The sequence below is a fragment of the Culex pipiens genome, chromosome 1, assembly GCF_016801865.2.
Source record: "Culex pipiens pallens isolate TS chromosome 1, TS_CPP_V2, whole genome shotgun sequence".
NCBI lineage: Eukaryota > Metazoa > Arthropoda > Insecta > Diptera > Culicidae > Culex > Culex pipiens.
Genome location: NC_068937.1, coordinates 113,285,211 through 113,306,289, shown reverse-complemented (window position 1 = coordinate 113,306,289; position 21,079 = coordinate 113,285,211). Strand labels below are relative to the sequence as shown.

The window sequence follows — 21,079 nt, the reverse complement described above, 5'->3', positions numbered from 1 at the left end:
TCGCTTTGAGACATCATTTTAGCGCAAAATTAATTATTTTGTCAAAATTGGTAAAAATTTTCCCATAGTTTCAGAGGAATTTGATAAAACACTTTAATACCAAAATAATACCAAAATGTGCCATCCTGACTTATAATATTTTCCACAATTTCAAGTCATTTCTATAGGGGGTATATCAAAAATGTTTAAAATCAAGTGGTTGGCGAACGACTGGACATGGCGTACCATAGGTACTTCGAGTACCGCAGGAATAAAATAGACCCATCAAGTGGTCCATTAGCCTCTTGTCCAGTAACTCCGATACCCTGGCCTCCCCGCGGCGCTAGCCGGGATACTAGTAACCATTGGAGAGATCGGGTAACCAACCCCGGTGGGAACTATGGTAGTATGCTGACAGGGAAGGGGGGCTCCATCCTCTTCGGAGGGTGTAGCTATTAGGATGTAACAAAACCACACTTTTTTGCGGGCATTTCAGGGGATGATCCCCTAGGTGTACTAAGTCAGAATCCCAAATATGAGCCCGATTGGTTGCAACAGGACCTGGCGCTCCAGCTTCAAAGTTTAAATGGGATTTAACCCGTAAAATCGGTGCGTTTTGGTTTTTGCCATTTTTGAGTCCTTCAACGATTTTTGGATTTTTCAAAAACCTCATGAGCTTATAGATTGTGTTCCAGGGTACAACTTTGCCGAAGACTGCGAAGAGATTTGACCGCTCTGGAAAATGGTATAGAATTTACAAAATCTTTTCTCTTATTTTTCTGATAAAGTAAAACATATTCTGGCAACACTCGCTTTTGAGGCGCGCTTTCGGAAAACTATGCAACGCATGCTACGTTGCGTCGCGACGCGTCGGTATGTATTTGTCCAGCGTCGTGTTGTTGTTTTTGTTGTTGTGATTGTTGAGAACGAAAGTTCTTATGGAACTGCAAGAAGCTCTCCGGTTGACTTTCAGGGTTCAGTTGGATGCCCGGGCAGAACCGATTCTAAACCTTGCTCGAGTGACAACTAACGCAGCTGTCTTGAAAGCGCTTTATTATGCACGGATGTTTTGTGCATTTTGAATATTCCGTAATCCGGAAGATATTTCGGGAGACATGCCTTTTAGTGATAGTTTCCACTCGTTTTCAATTGAAGAGTTATGGCAATTTGGCAATAAAATCGGTCATAAACAAATTAATGTATTGCATTGACAACATAAGAAAATACTATTTTCAAACAGCAGAGTTCTCTGGCTAGATATTTTTCGAATTCATAAGACACCAATTGCACTATGTTCGAGCATAGGTTCGCCATCTCCCAGCACCACAACTGGTCGCGACGAAAAAGATCCACACGGTTTAATGACAGGATCAGGTGTGCCTACAACTAAATCCGGCGAGTCACTGTCAAATAGAATACAGGAATCTACGACAGTTTAAAAGAGCAGCACCGGTAATCAAATCCTCCGGCACCATCGAAAACATAAGCACAACATCCAAATAATGCATTTTCTTTCCATGTATCAAACTTTGACCGTTGTACGCTGGATGTTTTCTCGTTGCTATAGTTACGACCCAGTTTACGACGCCTGGCCCAGGATGCGCGCGTTCAAAGAAAGTGTTGCCAATACTAATCAAACAAATTAATGGCAAAAAGTTTTTTTATTTTCAAATCATTGTACAAGCAGTACTAATTATCAAATCTCTTCGCAGTCTTCGGCAAAGTTGTACCCTGAAACACAATCTATAAGCTCATGAGGTTTTTGAAAAATCCAAAAATCGTTGAAGGACTCAAAAATGGCTAAAACCAAAACGCACCGATTTTACGGGTTAAATCCCATTTAAACTTTGAAGCCGGAGCGCCAGGTCCTGTCGCAACCAATCGGGCTCATATTTGGGATTCTGACTTAGTACACCTAGGAGATTATCCCCTGAAATGCCCACAAAAAAGTGTGATTTTGTTACATCCTAGTAGCTATACCGTTAGGCCTCGAGAGAAAGGCCCCCGTTACGGTGTCGAGAGAAAACCGGAGCTGGGTCTCGGTAGCTTCAAGGTGGCAGCCCCACCCCGAGACTAGGTATCGCAGCCCCAATCCGGCTGCATACCGAAAATTCAAATATTACGAACAATCAAGAAGGAATAAGGATCCGGAACAAACGGCATAGACCTAGGCACAAAAAGGACACCGATTGGAAACTCGGAACATGGAACTGCAGATCGCTACGTTTCGATGGGTATGAGTACGCTCTGTTGAACGAGCTCAAACCCCGCAACTTCGATGTTGTAGCGCTGCAAGAGATGTGCTGGAAGGGAGCGAAGATGTGGGAGGATGATGCTTTGGAGCTCACCATGTACCAGAGCGGCGGAGCCGAAAACAAGCTGGGAACCGGCTTCATAGTGTTGGGCAAGATGCGGAGTCGTGTGATAGATTGGGAGCCGATCGACGACCGGATGTGTAGATTGAGGATTAAAGGCCGTTTCTTCAACTATCACATCTTCAACGTACATTGCCCACACGAGGAATCATCCGATGCCGAGAAGGAAGCGTTCTACGCGAAGCTGGAGCAGAAGTTCGACAGCTGCCCGCAGAGGGACGTCAAGATCGTCATCGGAGATATGAACGCCCGCATAGGAAGGGAGGAGATGTACAAGCCGGTGATCGGGCCGAACAGCCTGCACACCGTCACGAACGACAACGGCCAGCGGTGCATCAACTTCGCAGCCTCCCGCGGTATGGTGGTACGGAGCACATTCTTCCCCCGGAAAGACATCCACAAAGTCACCTGGACATCGCCTAACCAACGAACAAAAACACAAATCGACCACGTCCTCATCGACGGCCGATTCTTCTCGGACATACGGAACATCCGCACGTACCGCGGTGCGGACATCCACTCGGACCACTACCTGGTGGGTGCAAGCATGCACTCAAAACTGTCGACGACGTACCACCGACGACGGAGCCGGCTCCCACCGCCGTTCAACACCGAGCGGCTGCAGGACACGGCTGCGGCTCAGCACTACGTGCAGCAGCTGGAAGCGAGCCTGCCAACGGAGCAGGAACTCGGCGCTGCCTCGCTCAACGATGGATGGAGCAGAATATGCTCGGCCATCGGCAGTGCCGCTGAAGCCGCGCTAGGTAGTACGGTCCGAGTTGGAAAGCAGCGCTGGTTCGACGAGGAGTGCCAGCGGCTACTTGACGAGAAGAAAGCAGCTTATGCGGTGAAGCTGAGAGCTGCAACTGATGAGAACGTGGCCAGATACAAACAAGCGCTGAAACAGCAGAGAACGGTCTTCAAGCTCAAGAAGCGCCAGCTGGAAGATCGCGATCGCGCCGAAATGGAGCAGCTGTTCCGGCAGAACGAGACGCGTAAGTTCTACGAGAAAGTTAACCGGTCCCGCAAAGGCTATGTGCCGCAAGCCAACACTTGTCGGGACGCCGAGGGAAACCTTCTTATGGACAAAGGCGAGGTGTTGAACAGGTGGCAGCAGTTCTTCAACGAGCACCTCAACGGCGATGTAGCGCATGGAGACGGCTTTGAAGCCCAACTTGGACCGCCTGCTGCCGACGAACAGTTCCCGGCACCTGATCTGGAGACGGTGAAGAAGGAGATCAGGCAGCTGAAGAACAACAGGGCCGCCGGTAAAGATCGGTTACCCGGTGAGCTCTTCAAATATGGAGGAGAGCAGTTGGCGAGGGCGATCCACTTGGTGATTTCTAAGATCTGGAGGGAGGAGAAACTACCAGCAGAATGGATGGATGGTGTCGTGTGCCCCATCTACAAAAAGGGCGATAAGCTGGACTGCGGCAACTACCGCGGCATCACGCTTATCAACGCGGCCTATAAAATCCTCTCCCAGATCCTCTGCCGTCTGCTGACACCGTACGCACGGAGGTTCGTGGGCCCCTATCAAGCGGGGTTTACTGGTGCTCGGGCCACCACGGACCAAATTTTCTCGCTCCGGCAGATCCTCGAGAAATGCCGTGAGTACAACGTGCCCACACATCACATCTTCATCGATTTCAAGGCAGCGTACGATACAGTCGACCGCGAACAGCTATGGCAGATCATGCACGAGAACGGATTTCCGGACAAACTGACTCGGCTGATCAAGGCTACCTTGGATCGTGTGATGTGTCACGTGCGAGTGGCAGGGGAGCTAGCGGACCCTTTCCAATCGCATCAAGGGTTACGACATGGTGACGGCTTATCCAATGCGCTGTTCAACATCGGACTTGAGGGAGTTGTGCGAAGAGCGGGTATAGACACGAGAGGCACGATTTGCAACAGGACAGTCCAACTTCTTGCTTATGCGGACGACATTGATATTATAGCGAGAGACCTAGAGACGGTGAAAAGGGTTTACACCGCCTTAAAGACGCAAGCAGGACGAATTGGATTGGCCATGAATACGACGAAAACAAAGTACATGAAAGGGAGGGGCTCAAAGGACGTTGACCCCCCAAGACTCACCCCTATAGCTGTGGATGGCGATGTGCTGGAGGAGGTGAGCGAATTCGTGTACTTGGGATCGCTGGTAACGGCCGACAACGACACCAGCTTAGAGATCCGGACTCGTATCCACTCCGCGAATCGCGCCTACTTTGGATTACGGAAAACCTTGACATCTGATCGAGTGCAACGCGCCACGAAGCTGACCCTGTACAAGACACTGATTAGACCGGTTGCCCTCTATGGCCACGAGACCTGGACGCTGCGGCAAGAGGACGAACGAGCCCTTGGAGTTTTCGAACGGAAGGTGCTGCGAACGATCTACGGTGGAGTACGTACAGCTCAGAACGAGTGGCGAAGGCGCATGAACCACGAACTGCACGCGCTGCTGGGAGAACCGACCATCGTCACCCTGGTGAGAATCGGGAGGCTCAGGTGGGCCGGCCATGTCGCGAGGATGGACGAAGACCATCCTGTCAGGATGGTCTTTGACCGCGCGCGACCGGATGGCGGCACTGGCCGAAGAGCAGGAGCGCAGCGTGCACGATGGGGTAATCAGATCGAGGCGGACCTAAGAAAGATCTGCAACCTAGGAGACTGGCGAGCTGCAGCCCAGAACCGAGCAACATGGAACAACCTTCTTGATACAGCACGGGCACCGCGTATGGTGTTCTAAGCTGTTTGGTATGGTATGGTATGTAAAATCAAGTTTGAAATTTCCGGTTTTGAATGAAAGCATTCGCTTTGAGACATCATTTTAGCGCAAAATTAATTATTTTGTCAAAATTGGTCAAAATTTTCCCATAGTTTCAGAGGAATTTGATAAAACACTTTAATACCAAAATAATACCAAAATGTGCCATCCTGACTTATAATATTTTCCACAATTTCAAGTCATTTCTATAGGGGTATATCAAAAATGTTTAAAATCAAGTTTGAAATTTCCGGTTTTGAATGAAAGCATTCGCTTTGAGACATCATTTTTGCGCAAAATTAATTATTTTTTCAGAATTGGTCAAAATTTTCCCATAGTTGCAGAGGAATTTGATAAAATACTGTAATACCAAAAGAATACCAAAATGTAATGTTCGATCATTGACAAATTCTGCAATTTTGCAATATCAAAACAATACCTTAAATTGGTATGATACCACATTTTGCTCTTGCATAATCCTTAAGACAAATTTTAAAGGGTCCAGGAATACCAAAATTTGGTATTGATACCAGAGAAAGGTATTATTACGCATTTCCCTTGTTATTTACCCATGCTCGGGATCAAAAATCCAGAAGACCTCAACTTGGTATTGAAATGGTTTTATTTTGAGGTTTTATTTTACCCTTGGAATAACATGGTTTGGAATTGTTGTGCCCTTACACATACAAGATTTTGGTATGATTTCATGGTATTTTACCATCTATTACTGGGCAACCAAGGGCACATTTTGGTTGCTGTTATTTGCCCAAGTAATACCAAAATTTGGTTTTCCCGTGTTATTTACCCCTGCTCGGGTATCCATACCTACAACTTTGCCGAAGACACCTAAACAATCAAAAAATTCCTTTAAAAGATACAGATTTTTGATTTTTCTCATATCATTTTTGTATGGACAGCTGTCAAATTTGTATGGAAAATTATATGTACAAACTAATGATGCAAAATGGCTTCTTTGGGCATACCGAAGGCACCAAAAAAGTTTCAGTCGGATTAAAAAATACAAAAATTAAAATTTAGGAAAAAATACCGATTTCGTAGAGAATTGCTCTATAATAAAAAATTTTTTTTCTTAAAATTAAAGATTCATCCTGGAAAAAAATAATCGCCAAAAAGACTCAAAAGTTGCAAGATTTTTTTCTATGCTTCCACCACATGTTCACACACAACCCCCACTTCACTATGGGGTATTTCCATATAAGCGAGCGGCCAAAAATATTTTTTTGCTTTTTTGTGACTTTTTTGTGTTGTTTGTACTTAGTATAATGAAAACAAATGAATTTTGATATTTTTCCAGAAAATACAGTATGTAAAAAAAGTATTTACACCCCTTGGGCACTATGCACATTTTGTGATGAAACATGTAAAAAAATTAAAGTTTGACAGGAACCTAGTACTACGTTTTGTTCAGAAACTCATGCCAAACATTTTACTACAAAAAGCTCATGAAAAGATGATTTCTATAAAAAGTTATATAACAAATACTATAACGAAAATAAAAAAGGTGCAAAAAAAGTTTGTACACCTTTCGAAAAATTAACATAAATAATGTTATTTGTTGACAAATCACCATAAATCCAGTCTCCCAACTCCAAATAGGCATCCTTGACTGATTAAAAGAAGAATTTGGATTGAATATAAAGTTTACTAACTACTTAGTATAAAAGTTTATATAACTCTGGAAATTCTATATAAAACTTATCTAAACTTAATTTTGCAAACTTTTAATTCAACTAAATGTCAATATATTACCATATAATTGCTAAATAAACATTTTGAAGTGGGTATAGCACCGTTTTGGGGGTATTTGTATCGATAGAATAGATTTTTCGTTGGAATTTCGTACCAAACCGGAATTACGTCGTAGGAAAATCCGCCGGCATCCGAAACGGTCCACGATTCACAAGTCAACCTATGTGGAATCGGAAAGGTCATAAAATTTCCGATCTTTTGATGCCCATACATCTAGGTTTTCTTTAAAACCTACGTTTTTAAATACCTAAGCAAAAACGTTGTTATGGTTTCGTTTGAGCAACCTGCCAAAAATGTATGGAATTTCGTAATTTTTGTTCTCGTTGATCAAACTTACTTTTTGCCCAGGTATTTAAAAACGTAGGTTTTAAAGAAAACCTAGATGTATGGGTATCAAAAGATCGGAAATTTTATGCCCTTTCCGATTCCACATAGGTTGACTTGTGAATCGTGGACCGGTTCGGATGCAGGCGGATTTTCCTACGACGTAATTCCGGGTTGGTACGAAATTCCAACGAAAAATCTATTCTATCGATACAAATACCCCCAAAACGGTGTTATACCCACTCCAAAATGTTTATTTAGCAATTATATGGTAATATATTGACATTTAGTTGAATTAAAAGTTTGCAAAATTAAGTTTAGATAAGTTTTATATAGAATTTCCAGAGTTATATAAACTTTTATACTAAGTAGTTAGTAAACTTTATATTCAATCCAAATTCTTTTTTTAATCAGTCAAGGATGCCAATTTGGAGTTGGGAGACTGGATTTATGGTGATTTGTCAACAAATAACATTATTTATGTTAATTTTTCGAAAGGTGTACATACTTTTTTTGCACCTTTTTTATTTTCGTAATAGTATTTGTTATATAACTTTTTATAGAAATCATCTTTTCATGAGCTTTTTGTAGCAAAATGTTTGCCATGAGTTTCTGAACAAAACGTAGTACTAGGTTCCTGTCAAACTTTAAATTTTTTACATGTTTCATCACAAAATGTGCATAGTGCCCAAGGGGTGTAAATACTTTTTTTACATACTGTAAGTTTAATTTTCGATTTTTTCATATATTAGAGGCCACATGCATTAATGTGGTGAATTTTAATATTCTTGCTTTGTCTATTTGATGCACGGAATGGCGGTTTATGTTATGTTAAAGTTTCTGATTTACGTTCAATCTCCCTCCCCTTCTTCTTGAGTTAAAATCCACCTCTCTTTGAAGACCACCCCCCCCCCCTCCCCCTCCAATCAAAATTTGATTTTTGCGGTGTTTTAGAATTTTTGACGGTTTATTTTATGGAACATTGTATGGATTCTCGTCCACGTTTTTTGTTGATCCACTTGCAAATTCACGTTTTCCACGATAAATTCTTCTAAATCAAAATCACTATGTAACCGATTGTCGTTAGATTACCTAAAATATGAACTTCTTCTATGGGCTTTTGTATACCTCGTTTTGAAGCTACAGAACAACATGCGTAGTTTTTCCCTGAGTTGATCATGTGACGGTTCTGCAATGTTGTAATTCTTACAAATATACTCGAAAGTAGTTCTCACGTTTTCAAAATAGTGCTTTGTTATATCGTACAGGGACACTACGGTATTATTATCCATACTTTCAAAAGAACACAACAACGAACTGATATGAATATTCGACGAATCGTTTCTGTAAAATACTTAGAATAGGAATTTCTAATTTTATTAAACGTACCTAAGTACCAACAAAGTCATGAATACCAAACCATTTTCAAAACATACATAGCAGGTACGTCATTTCTGCTTCCGCAGGTAAATAATGTGATTTTAACCAAGCGTATACGCGAAATCATTAATTTTCATGCATGAATCAAAATGTTCAAAATGGCATAACTCAAAAAGTGCACATAAGTGCACTTTGAATTTTTGAGACAAGTTAGGACATGGTTCAAATTTTAAGCTACAAATTTTTCAGACCGCACAAATGCACACAAAACAAGTACTCCATTAGCAAAGTTGAAAAAAACTAAATTTTGAATAAAAATCCATCTTTTTTGATTTTTATTATTTTTTTTAGCCTGTAAAAGTGTGTTTTGTAAAATGTTATTAAAAAGTTGAATCAATTACTTTTCTGAATATATATAATGATGCAGGAAAAAATACATAAACAGCTACACAATACAACTATGAAAAATAATCATTTTTTTGTCAAAAAACATGTTTTTTCTTACCATTTTCGCCTTTGAAGGTCTGCAATTCAGTGAATTTTGAACCTACAACTTTCAAACTCTGGATTTTTCTTAGTTAGAATGTTTATTTTCGAAAAAAAATACCAAAAAAATAATTAGAGTATGTCGGTTTTTCGATTTATGGCCGCCTGAAACCCCATAGTGCACTTGTGCGTCACTGGGTGTGTTTTATAGGCTGCTCTCACTCTTAAACACTAACAAAGGACAAAGAACCACTTGAGGCGTGTCTGGCTCACAGAGTGAGTAAGTGTGTGTGTGTGTGTTTTTAAGTCTGCTAAAACAATGAAAAAAGTGGGGGTGTAAAAGTTGGCTCTGTTCCCAACCAAGTCATCGTCGTCGTTGTTTCACCCATCACTTGCTAAAGGGATAATGACTGCTTTTTCCCAGCTTTTACTGATCAAACTTGATAGCAAAGAAAAAAATGTGAAATCATGGATAGGGGGAAAAAGCCAAGTTCGTGACTTTTTCATCCTTACCCAAACTCTGACAGCAAGTTTGTGAGTGTGTGACAGAGCTTTTGGCCAAAGTTAAGAGTAATAATCCCATTTTTCCCACGCGCAGCTGATGAAGATATTGGGAACGGCGGAAAAAAGTGTCTGTAATGAGGTTACTTTGCTGATACGCCGGCAATCCTTTTAATCGGAAGTTTCCCCCAGGGGATGCCACCACTGTCGGAGTGAATTATTGGCCCCGGCAAGCGGAACTGTCAGCAACTTTCGGTGAGCTTCCGGTTTGTAAGAAAGGAACGAGAATTTTTTCAAACTGAGGAAATGGGTAAGTTAGCTGAAATTGAATTATATTTCAAGTGCATAAAATCAAGGTAAAATATAAAGAGTAATTATCGAGCATAAAATCGAAATACTTTTAAGAAAGCACTTTTAACATCTTGGGAAGGAAGTGGGACCTGAAAAAAATAGTTTGCTCTGAAGAACAAAAGGGAACTTTTTTTTATTCAGGAAATGGCAATCAAATTGTTGTCTCATTTTATACACACTTTTAAAATACATGTGGTTTATGGATGGCCCCTAAACTTGAGATAGGTAAATTCCACGAAAATTAATTAGAGCACAGTTCAACTCTAACTTGTGAAATTTTTCTCAGAATGATTTAGCTTAGCAGCCAACTAATTTGTCAGAGGTAGATCAAAGCCCATTTCATCTTTTTATCGTCGCATTAAATATTAATTATTTCAAGAGGATGAACCATTTTTGTGAATGTATCCTCAAAGTCGTCCAGACATCGCTCCCTTCAATCTCAGCCTTCCTTCCTATAATTATCCCTTCGGGGCTCGTTCTTGGCCATCGCAGAATTCCACGAAGGACCACCGTCCTTTGGCATCCCTAAAACTCCGCAAGCATTCCAACTTTAAGTGGAAGCAATTTTCCCACCCACAAACCAACCAGCACCACCGGCACATTTCCACGGAGTTGAGCGATTCATCTCCCAAGAGGGCCGCCACGTGGACGACGCACGTGGGACAAAAATAAACATTTGTAGCAAAAGTGTGGCCGTCGTTTGAGGGCCTTTTTAATCACTAGTTCAAGTGCTCTGGGAAAACTCTTGGCGCTGTTCTGAAGAGAGCGGCTTTCCGGAAATAGCGAACATCAAAGCTGCCGGGTTTGGACCGTTGCAAACAGCCAGTGCGGGTTTTGTGGTGACGGAATGCAAATCGGCGCCACTTCAAAGTTGGTTTGTTGGCGCATTGAAAATTTGGAGAGATATTTAAGATTTCCATTTAAATTTATATGTTCTAAGAATTGAATGTCCTCCTGATTTTTGCCAATTTATAATGCGTTTTTAGTTCTATTTTTCTGTTGTTCTGTTGTTCTGTTGTACTTCTTTGGGTTCTTAGAATTATCTTCCTTTAAGTTGAATTTAATTCTGTGACCCATAAAACATCTTACTCTGTCGATCTTTGATAAATTACAGCTATCATTAACAAACGCTACCATCTTAAAATTTGTGGTAGTGGAATATCCAACACAATTTCATGCTTTATATTTAATAAAACACAGAAAACTCTCATCCTGCTTCAGTTGCACCCGTTGTAGAAATGTGCGAATTTTATTTTGCCTCTGTTGGCACCCTCGAAAACATTCCCCAATTAATTTGCTGACTTCCTTCGTGGCTGGCTCCAATGATCATAAACCAACTCCAACCAACTTTCCCCCCAAAAAAAGGGTGGTCTTTGCGGTGCATGGTAAGGGAGCGGGGGGGTGAGCGTTAAAACTTTTCCCTTTTCTAACGCTATCAATTTCCAATCTTCGTCTGCTAGTACTCTTCACCTCTTCTAGGATTTCATTTGAGGCGTTGGCAAAGCAGTCATGAGATGGGCACGGTGGGCTTTCAGTAGTTTTTGAAAGAACAAAATTTCGTAACAGCAGGTATTCTATTTCAAATTATGAATTTTTTATTTGGTTTCAAACCAACTTTAAATTTTCTTTATTTTTTTTCACCAAAAAAAAAACCCACCGTGAACCCAGGGAGTAGCCCTTAACGTCTAACGAACGATGTGTTTGTTGCGCTTACAATCTGGGAAAAGAAGCTTTTCCTTCAAACCAAGTGGGAACGCTGAACCTGACAGGCAGGAGGGGCCAAGAAGCATGAGCAGCGAAGAGTTAGGACGAACCAGGAGTGTCTAAGAAGCAATAAAGATAAAAACGACGACGAACGGTGTCTTTGCCGTTGACGTTAATTAGTTTATATTTCAGTGCCATCTTCTGGCAGAGGAGTTTTTTTTCTCTTGGCTGTTTGCTCCGAAAGCTCTTCCGAAGGGGCGTTTTTGAGGTCGTTATTTGGAGTGAAGGATTTCCCAGCAGATGAACTGGGTTGATCTTGCGAAGGTGGCTGGCAGTGGGTTTTTAATGCCAGGTAAGATTGACATTTATACGATTCAAGTATTTCGGGGAAATGCTCATTTTGAACGTTTTTGTAAATATTATGACAGAAGATAAGATGGAAGCGTCTTTGAGGCAGTAGAAAAAATCTAGGATACGTTAAGATTATGATAACTTGGTGATTCTACTGAATTTTTTTCTTCAACCTATTTGTTAACCTTAAGTCAAGTGAGAAGCTGACCAAAGTTTACTTAAAATGCTGAAAAAGCTGCTGAAATATTTTGAAAAAACTTTCAAAGCAAATTTAGACTGGTTAAAATTCTATTCAAATAAAATTAAAATTGTTTTGAAGCAAAGGCATTTTTTTACTTTTTTTTTGTTTTCCTGCACAGACATTTCTTAATAGCGGGCCAGATCTGATTTTTCTGAAGCAGTGGCGGGCCGGATCTAATGTTTGATAAAACTGGAAAAAGTAAATTATTTTTTTTATTATTTTCTTAAAATTCTATGAAAATTATTAAATAAATAAACAAATAATGCAAATATTATTAATATATCTTGATATAAATTTAAAAAAAGAAAATTTCAATGAATTAAATTTATTTTAATTTTGTTTTGCTTAAAATTGATTTATCATATCCCTGATATCATTTAGTTAAAAAAGTTCAAATTTCATTGGTCGTGGCAAGCTTTTTTTAAAGCCTAATTTCCTCAACACAACAATTAAAATCACACTCAGTCGCAAGCCAGCGACAAGTTAAGACGTGTTTTGCTCGTGTTGTCATCTCGCGTGCTTGGAAGTTTTTGACGGATGGAGGTGGATGAATCCCCCGAGGAGGAAGATTTTCGTCCCGTCCGCGAGAATCGGAAGCGGAAGAAGTCCAGCGAGGTCACTGAAATCGGCATCGAAGGAGAAAAAGTTGAGAAGACCCTGCTCAATAGCAACAAATTCAGCGCGCTTTCGGGCGACAAAAACAACAACAATGCCAGCCCAGCAGGAGGAGAAGACGCGGTTCCAGCACCCGGCCAGTCGGCAAGTAAACAAAAGCAACCACCTTTGGTTGTGAAGAACACCACGGATTTTTACAAGCTCGTGGCGATAATGGAAAGTTGTAAATTTGGTTTCAATCCGATTTACAATCTAACCCGATTTGGAACCAAGGTGACCTGCTTCTCTGTCAAAGATTTTGACAAGTTGTAGGAGCTCCTCAAGAGGAAGAAAGTGGAATTCTACACCCACGAACGGCGGAGCGAACGAAATCATCGGGTAGTTCTTCGTGGTTTACCTGATGAACTGAAACCGGACGAGGTCAAGTACCTGCTAAAGAGAGATCTCAAGCTGGACGCGCTGGAGGTGCATGTCATCAAGCGGAAGGAAAAGTCCACCGTGGACGAAATTCCGTACATTGTGGTCTTCCCCAAGGGATACTGAATCTGAAGAAGCTCTCTGCAATGAAAGTTGTGGCAAAAACTATCATCCGGTGGGAGGCCTACCGGAACAAGCGGCCGAACGTGACCCAGTGCAGGAACTGCTAGCAGCTGGGTCATGGAACCAGGAACTGTCACCTGAAAGGGAGGTGCAATAACTGTGGGGATCCCCACAAGACGGACGAGTGCAAAGTCCAAGAAGCCGAGCCGAAGCGGTGTACCAACTGCTCTGGAGCCCACGAAGCCACGGACCGCAGCTGCCCTAAGCGTGCGGACTTCATCCGGAGGCGCCAGCAGGCGTCGAAACCGAAACCGCCGGCAAGGAAGACGGAGAAGCAGAGTCCAGCAGTTCCGGCGTTCACGCCGGCGGAGTTCCCTCCGTTGCCGGGTGCAGTCCCGGACGGAACATCGAAGGATCGCCCTCGTTCCGCAGGAAGCAGCCAAGGTGGCCCCCGAGACGGTGGAGCCACGGAGAAGGAAGCCGGGGAGGTACTCTACAGTTCGGCTGAGCTATGAGGGATTTTCTCCGAGTACATCGGCAGGTTGAAGACCTGCAAGACCCGCTTGGACCAAGTAACCCTCGTCAGTTACATGATCTCCAAGTATGGAAATTAAAGAGTTTTTTTTTGTTTTTATATATTGTTATACTGATCCTCGGTCCCAACCTGGTCACAGCACCTAAAAGGACCTAATAAAAATAAGTTAAGAAAAAAAAACCCTTTAAGGAAATAATAACCATACATTTCTGCTTTGTTTTCCCGGTGCTTCGAACTAAACTCGGGTAAACTCATGTTTTTATTTAATTTAATTGTTTTAGCATTGGCTACTACGTCCAAACATATTTGAATTGATGTCAGAATTCATCAAATAATACAGTTTTGACAATAATTTTGCAAATTTATATCCAAATAACTGATAAAACAAGATGAGGTGTCCGGGAAATCGTATCATGACGTTATACTCTCACGCAATGAGTGGTACGAAAATAATAATTATAAGTACCGTTAATTGGGCAAAATATTGTACATTAACAAGGCCGTTCTTATTCCCGATTTGCCCAAGATGACGGTGTTCAATACAGTTGACTAGCCTCCAGAAGTCAAATCTATTAAAAAACTAAGAATTTTGGATTAAAAATTCGATGAATATCTTGAATTGACTAATTTTCTAAGGCAGAGTCACAAAGTTCATGATTTATCGAGAATTTATTTCAATTTGAATCTGAAGGTGCAGAGAAATCTAAAAATATTCTCCTTTAAAAACCTTGCTTGAGGAAACACAGTGAAACGTGCCAACGTCGGTCACGATTAAATCAGCCTCCAGCTCATTTTATGCGCATTTAAACAGATCGTAAAATGATTGCGATCCACTTTAAACGGTTTAAAGTAGAACGAGTAAGAAAAATGCCACTCTCAAAAGTGCCAATTCTTACAATTTACGAGCTGGCAGTAAAAAACGAAAAAAAAAACCAAACCAAGTCGAAAGCAAGCTTTCAAGCTTTGACGACCTAATTTGCCGAATGAAAGCCGCACGTCTTCCCCGGATGACCAAATGTGCTGAACTTTCAGAAACTGAAATGCAATCGTGCTGGTCCTGGAAGGTTCTTATCACCCACACCCATTTCTGAAGTGTGCAGACTGCAAATGAAAACGGTAATTATCGAATAGTGCGATTGCACGCAATTGGGGCGGAAAATCGCAGAGAAGACAGAAGGAAATCAATTTCCTGCTCCCGACGTCGATGGGTGGATTCAAGCTTATTGAAAACGCCGCTGAATACCTTTCAGTTGGGATTTCTGTTTGTCTTTCTCAAAAAGGAGAAAAAATAATGTTGAAAAGAATCACGCTCCCCCATCGAAACCATTGAAGTTTAATCGGGTTCGTTGGAAAAGGGCATCATTAGATGCAATGTGAATCTCGAACTTGTTCAACTTGCTCAACAAACTCGAAACTAATCGACGAGGCAGCTACGGAAATAGAAATCTTTCACCAAGAAACTTTTCCCTGAAACAACACTCGGCTAATGATTTCCTTCTTGAAAGACTGAACGAACACACTTCATCATGTTGGTCATGTTTCACGAGGAGGAAATCTTGCCAAACCAACAGTTAGTTCAGATTTTGGGAAACTTTCTTCGGAACTAAATGGGGGCAGAGGTCCGGTGCAAGGAAAAGAAATAACAAAATTCGCCCTCATTAGGGTTCGATGGGTGGCATTTCTAGAAGAAATAAGAACAAAAGGCTGCTCGTAATAGATAACTTGATTTGACAATACTGGGTTTTTAAATATTGTTCTCTTCGCTTCTTTTTTTATTTTGAAACAACAAATAAATGTTACTTCAGAAAAAAGAAATTATGTTTTTCACTAGAAAGAGCAAAACTTTTAAAAAGTTTAAGTCAAGTAAACATAAAATAATTTAAAAAACAAAGCACAAGAAAACCTGGCTGGCCAAACCAAACTGGTTTCTTGGTTCTTGCGGGAGGCTCCCAAGGTTTGAGCTAATTCAAAAATATAAATAAAATCCTTTTGAACAATTCTCTACAAAATCGGTCTTTTTTAAGAATTTTAATTTTTGTATTTTTAAATCCGGCTGAAACTTTTGTGGTGCTTTCGGTATACCCGAGGAAGCCATTTTGCAGCAGAGCAGTTCTCTACGGAATCGGTCTTTTTTCTTTAATTTTAATTTTTATATTTTTAAATCCGGCTGAAACTTTTTTGGTGCCTTCGGTATGCCCAAAGAAGCCATTTTGCATCATTAGTTTGTCCATATAATTTTCCATACAAATTTGGCAGCTGTTCATACAAAAATGATATGTGAAAATTCAAAAATCTGTATCTTTTGAAGGAATTTTTTGATCGAGTTGGTGTCTACGGCAAAGTTGTAGGTATGGATATGAACTACACTGAAAAAAAATGCTACACGGTAAAAAAAATTTTGGTGATTTTTTATTTAACTTTTTGTCACTAAAACTTGATTTGCAAAAAAAACACTATTTTTAATTTTTTTATTTTTTGGTATGTTTTAGAGGACATAAAATGCCAACTTTTCAGAAATTTCCAGAATGGGCAAAAAATCTTTGACCGAGTTATGATTTTTTGAATCAATACTGATTTTTTCAAAAAATCGAAATATCGGTCGCAAAAATTTTTCAACATCAATTTTCGATGTAAAATTGAATTTGCAATCAAAAAGTACTTTAGTGAATTTTTGATAAAGTGCACCGTTTTCAAGTTATAGCCATTTTTTGGTAACTTTTTTGAAAATAGTCGCAGTTTTTCATTTTTTAAAATTAGTGCCCATGTTTGCCCACCTTTGAAAAAAATATTTTTGAAAAGCTGAGAAAATTCTCTATATTTTGCTTTATTGAACTTTGTTGATGCGACCCCCCCCCCCCTCAATTTAAAATCAAGACTAACATTTCAAATGGGCGTAATATTGAATGTTTGGCCCGTTTAAAATGTTAGCCTTGATTTTAAATTTTTCAAAATATTTTTTTCGAAAAGATCGGAAAATTTCACGAATGTTTCATGTTTTAACATTGTAAATCGGACCTATAGTTGCTGAGATATCGACATTAGAAAATGGTGGGTTGTTTGGGTGAGACTTAGAAAACATCAGTTTTCCTGTTTTTTAGCCTTTGCATAGCAATATCTCAGCAACTATGGGTCGCATCAACAAAGTTCAATGAAGCAAAATATAGAGAATTTTCTCAGCTTTTCAAAAATATTTTTTTCAAAGGTGAGGAAACATGGGCACTAATTTTAAAAAATGAAAAACTGCGACTATTTTCAAAAAAGTTACCTAAAAATGACTATAACTTGAAAACGGTGCACTTTATCAAAAATTCACTAAAGTATTTTTTGATTGCAAATTTGATTTTACATCAAAAAATGAAGTTGAAAAATTTTTGCGACCGATATTTCGATTTTTTGAAAAAATCAGTATTGATTCAAAAAATCATAACTCGGTCAAAGATTTTTTGCCCATTCTGGAAATTTCTGAAAAGTTGGCATTTTATGTCCTCTAAAACATATCAAAAAATAAAAAAAAATAAAAATAGTGTTTTTTTGCAAATCAAGTTTTAGTGACAAAAAGTTAAATAAAAAATCACCAAATTTTTTTTTACGGTGTATCATTTTTTTTCAGTGTAGTCCATATCCATACCTACAACTTTGTCGAAGACACCAACTCGATCAAAAAATTCCTTCAAAAGATACAGATTTTTGAATTTTCACATATCATTTTTGTATGGACAGCTGCCAAATTTGTATGGAAAATTATATGGACAAACTAATGATGCAAATTGGCTTCTTTGGGCATACCAAAGGCACCAAAAAAGTTTCAGCCGGATTAAAAAATACAAAAAAAAATCGAATGACCGAAAACTCAGAGAATTGCTCAGCATTAGTTTGTCCATATAATTTTCCTTACAAATTTGGCAGCTGTCCATACAAAAATTATGTATAACAATTCAAAAATAGGTATCTTTTGAAGGATTTTTTTGATCGATTTGGTGTCTTCGGCAAAGTTGTAGGTATGGATAAGGACTACACTGGAAAAAAATGATACGCGGTAAAAAATTTTTGGTGATTTTTATTCAACTCTTTGTCACTAAAACTTGAAAAAAAACACTATTTTTAATTTATTTTAATTTTTTGATATGTTTTAGAGGACATCAAATGTCAACTTTTCAGAAATTTCCAGGTTGTGCAAAAAGCTTTTGACCGAGTTATAAATTTTTTAATCAATACTAATTTTTCAAAAAACCGAAGTATTGGTCGCAAAAATTTTTCAACTTCATTTTTCGATGTAAAATCCAATTTTCAATCAAAAAGTACATCAATGAAATTTTGATAAAGTGCACCGTTTTCAAGTTATACAATTTTTAGGTAAATTTTTGGAAAATAGTTGCACTTTTTAACTTTTAAAAATTAGTGCCCATGTTTGCCCACTTTTGAAAAAAATATTTTTGAATAGCTGAGAAAATTCTCTAAATTTTGCTTTTTTGAACTTTGTTGATACAACCCTTAGTTCCTTGCAAGTTTTTAAGAACAGGAAAATTGATGTTTTCTAAGTCTCACCCAAACAAATCACCATTTTCTAATGTCGATAACTCAACAATTAATGGTCTGATTTACAATGTTAAAATATGAAACAGTCATGAAATTTGGATGATACTTAGAAAACATCAATTTCCTGTTTTTAAACACTTGCAAGGAAATATCTCAGCAACTAAGGGTCGTATCAACAAAGTTCATGAAAGCAAAATATAGAGATTTTTTTCAGCTTTTCAAAAAGTGGGCGAATAGGTGCATTAATAAAAAAAAACTGCTACTATTTTCCAAAAAGTAACCTAAAAATGGCTGGCTTGAAAAAGGTTCACTTTATCAAATTCTCACTAAAGTACTTTTTGATTTCAAATTTGATTTAACATCGTAAAATGAAGTTGAAATTTTTTTGCGACCAATATTTCGATTTTTTTTTCAAAAAAAAAATCATTATTGATTATAAAATTCATAACTCGGTCAAAGATTTTTTGCACAACCTAGAAATTTCTGAAAAGTTGGCATTTGATGTCCCTTAAAACTTATCAAAAAATAAAAAAAAACTGCAAGTCAAGTTTTAGTGACAAAAAGTTAAATAATCGATTCAAATCGATCAAAAAATTCCTTCAAAAGATACCGATATTTGAATTATCATACATAATTTTTGTATGGACAGCTGCCAAATTTGTAAGGAAAATTATATAGACAAACCGATGATGCAAAATCGCTTCCTTGGGCATACCGAAAGCACCACAAAAGTTTCAGCCGGATTGAAAAATACAAAAAAATCGAAAGACCGAAATCTGAGAGAACTGCTCTTTTCCGGTTTTAACAGAGAGTTGCTCATGCATAAGTTTTCAAAATTTAACTAAAAAATAATGGACTTTCAAAAATCATATAATAACTGAAAAGTTCATGTTCGGAGACAACATCTATCAGAGTATTTTTGTAACATTTGTATTTGTTTAATAAAAAAAATGGTGGGGCCTAATAAAATTGCGTACACAGCAAAAAATCCGATGGTCAAATCGCATGCAAAAGCATGCACATCACCTTCGTCAAAATAAACACTTAATATTACACACTGCATGTACAATTTTTCTACTCATAAAAAAAAAGTTGCAACCGACGGGATTCAAACCCAGCACCAACAGTAAGGGCTGGCGCCTTAGCCCGCTCGGCCATCAGACCGATAAAGAATTGAAAGGATAAACGCATATATGAGCTTGACATTTCGGTCAAGTAGGTTCTCCATACTGATGGGCTACATATTTCAGGGTGTAATATTACATAGAATTTCATAAATAAAATAATGCAACATTTATTTTACACCCAGGCCTTTTACACGCAGCTGGATTACTACTTTATTTGCTGTGTAGCTAATGGTTCAAGAACTCTGTATTGACAGAATACACAACAAACATATATATCTGTTTGTTAAGTCATTCTACAAGCTTTATTTTATTTTATAATCCAATTATTTTCTACCCAATTAACTTATAAACCTATTTTAAAGTTGAACAATATGTATTAAACATGAATATTTTTCCGATTTTTTAATGCAAGGTCCAGACACTACAAGTGCCAAAAAATGTATCTTTTAGGCCACCATATCATATAAAAAAAGTTTTTTGCTGGAAATCCTAGATTTTTTTATTTATCTCAATGAGTAACCAACTACGTAGACAAGCTAATAAGAGCAACATACCAAATCAAAATGATACACAGAAAAGTACCTCTGAACGAATATCATTTTAAAGGTACAAAGTTCCAAATGAAAGCTCTGTTTCCCCGCTACCTCCAAATCTTTCCCTCCCAATGGGCTCATAAGTCAACTTTTTCCGGAGCACATCGAGAAGGGTTATGGCCATCATTCATTTTTCCAGAACTTCTTCCTTTGTCGAGCATGTTCCAAGAACTCTACCCTTACAAGATTGCAAAAAAGCTGACCTGAGGCCAAATTTCGTCAATGGAGAGAGAGAAAGCCAGAGTGATATCTTTTGTACACGTTACGGCAAAAGGTCAGCCAAAGAATCGCCCATTTATCAAAACACTTGTCAGTGTGCTGTCAATTAATGTACCATATCCAGGGCAGAGGGAAAAGTTCCTGCGGGCTTGGATCCCGGTCGAGCCAGAAAGTCCCACTGGAAGGATAGGTTACACATATCACTGCCAGGAGAGGGGGGATGGTCTGGTGTGTATTTTTTTGTTTCGATCCTGGCCCCAAACTGACCACAGCTGGCGAAATGTATGATTTATTGGCATTGGTTTTCACACGTCTTGGATCGACAGGATGTGCTTTGCAGTGACTACGGTTAAATTTTAAATGAGGAAATAAAAACTTCAAAAATTGTTTATAAAAATGACGTCAAAATTTTCTTGAATTTACGTGTTTGAATTTTGATAACAGTAAACTGTGATTATTTCCCAACAATAAATGGGAACAATATTTTCTTGTTAGAAACCCCACTTTTAACAACTCCGTCGAGGAACATTTTCCCCAGGAAATTGATGTAATTTCTTCTGGTTGCTTTCAAGCACGGACATACTTCTTGGAAAGAAGGGTAGCCTACTAGGTCGGAACGGAGTTGTGAGTGTAAGCATGTAAGCTATCAATAAGTCACCACAACAGCCTTGACTGGTTG

At 39.1% G+C, this 21,079-nt stretch overlaps 1 protein-coding gene across 1 annotated transcript in view; it reads left to right on the top strand.

Moving 5' to 3' along the window:
- LOC120432499 (uncharacterized) overlaps positions 1-21,079 on the top strand; it is a 343,681-nt gene that overhangs the window by 65,587 nt on the left and 257,015 nt on the right. The window lies entirely within an intron of this gene.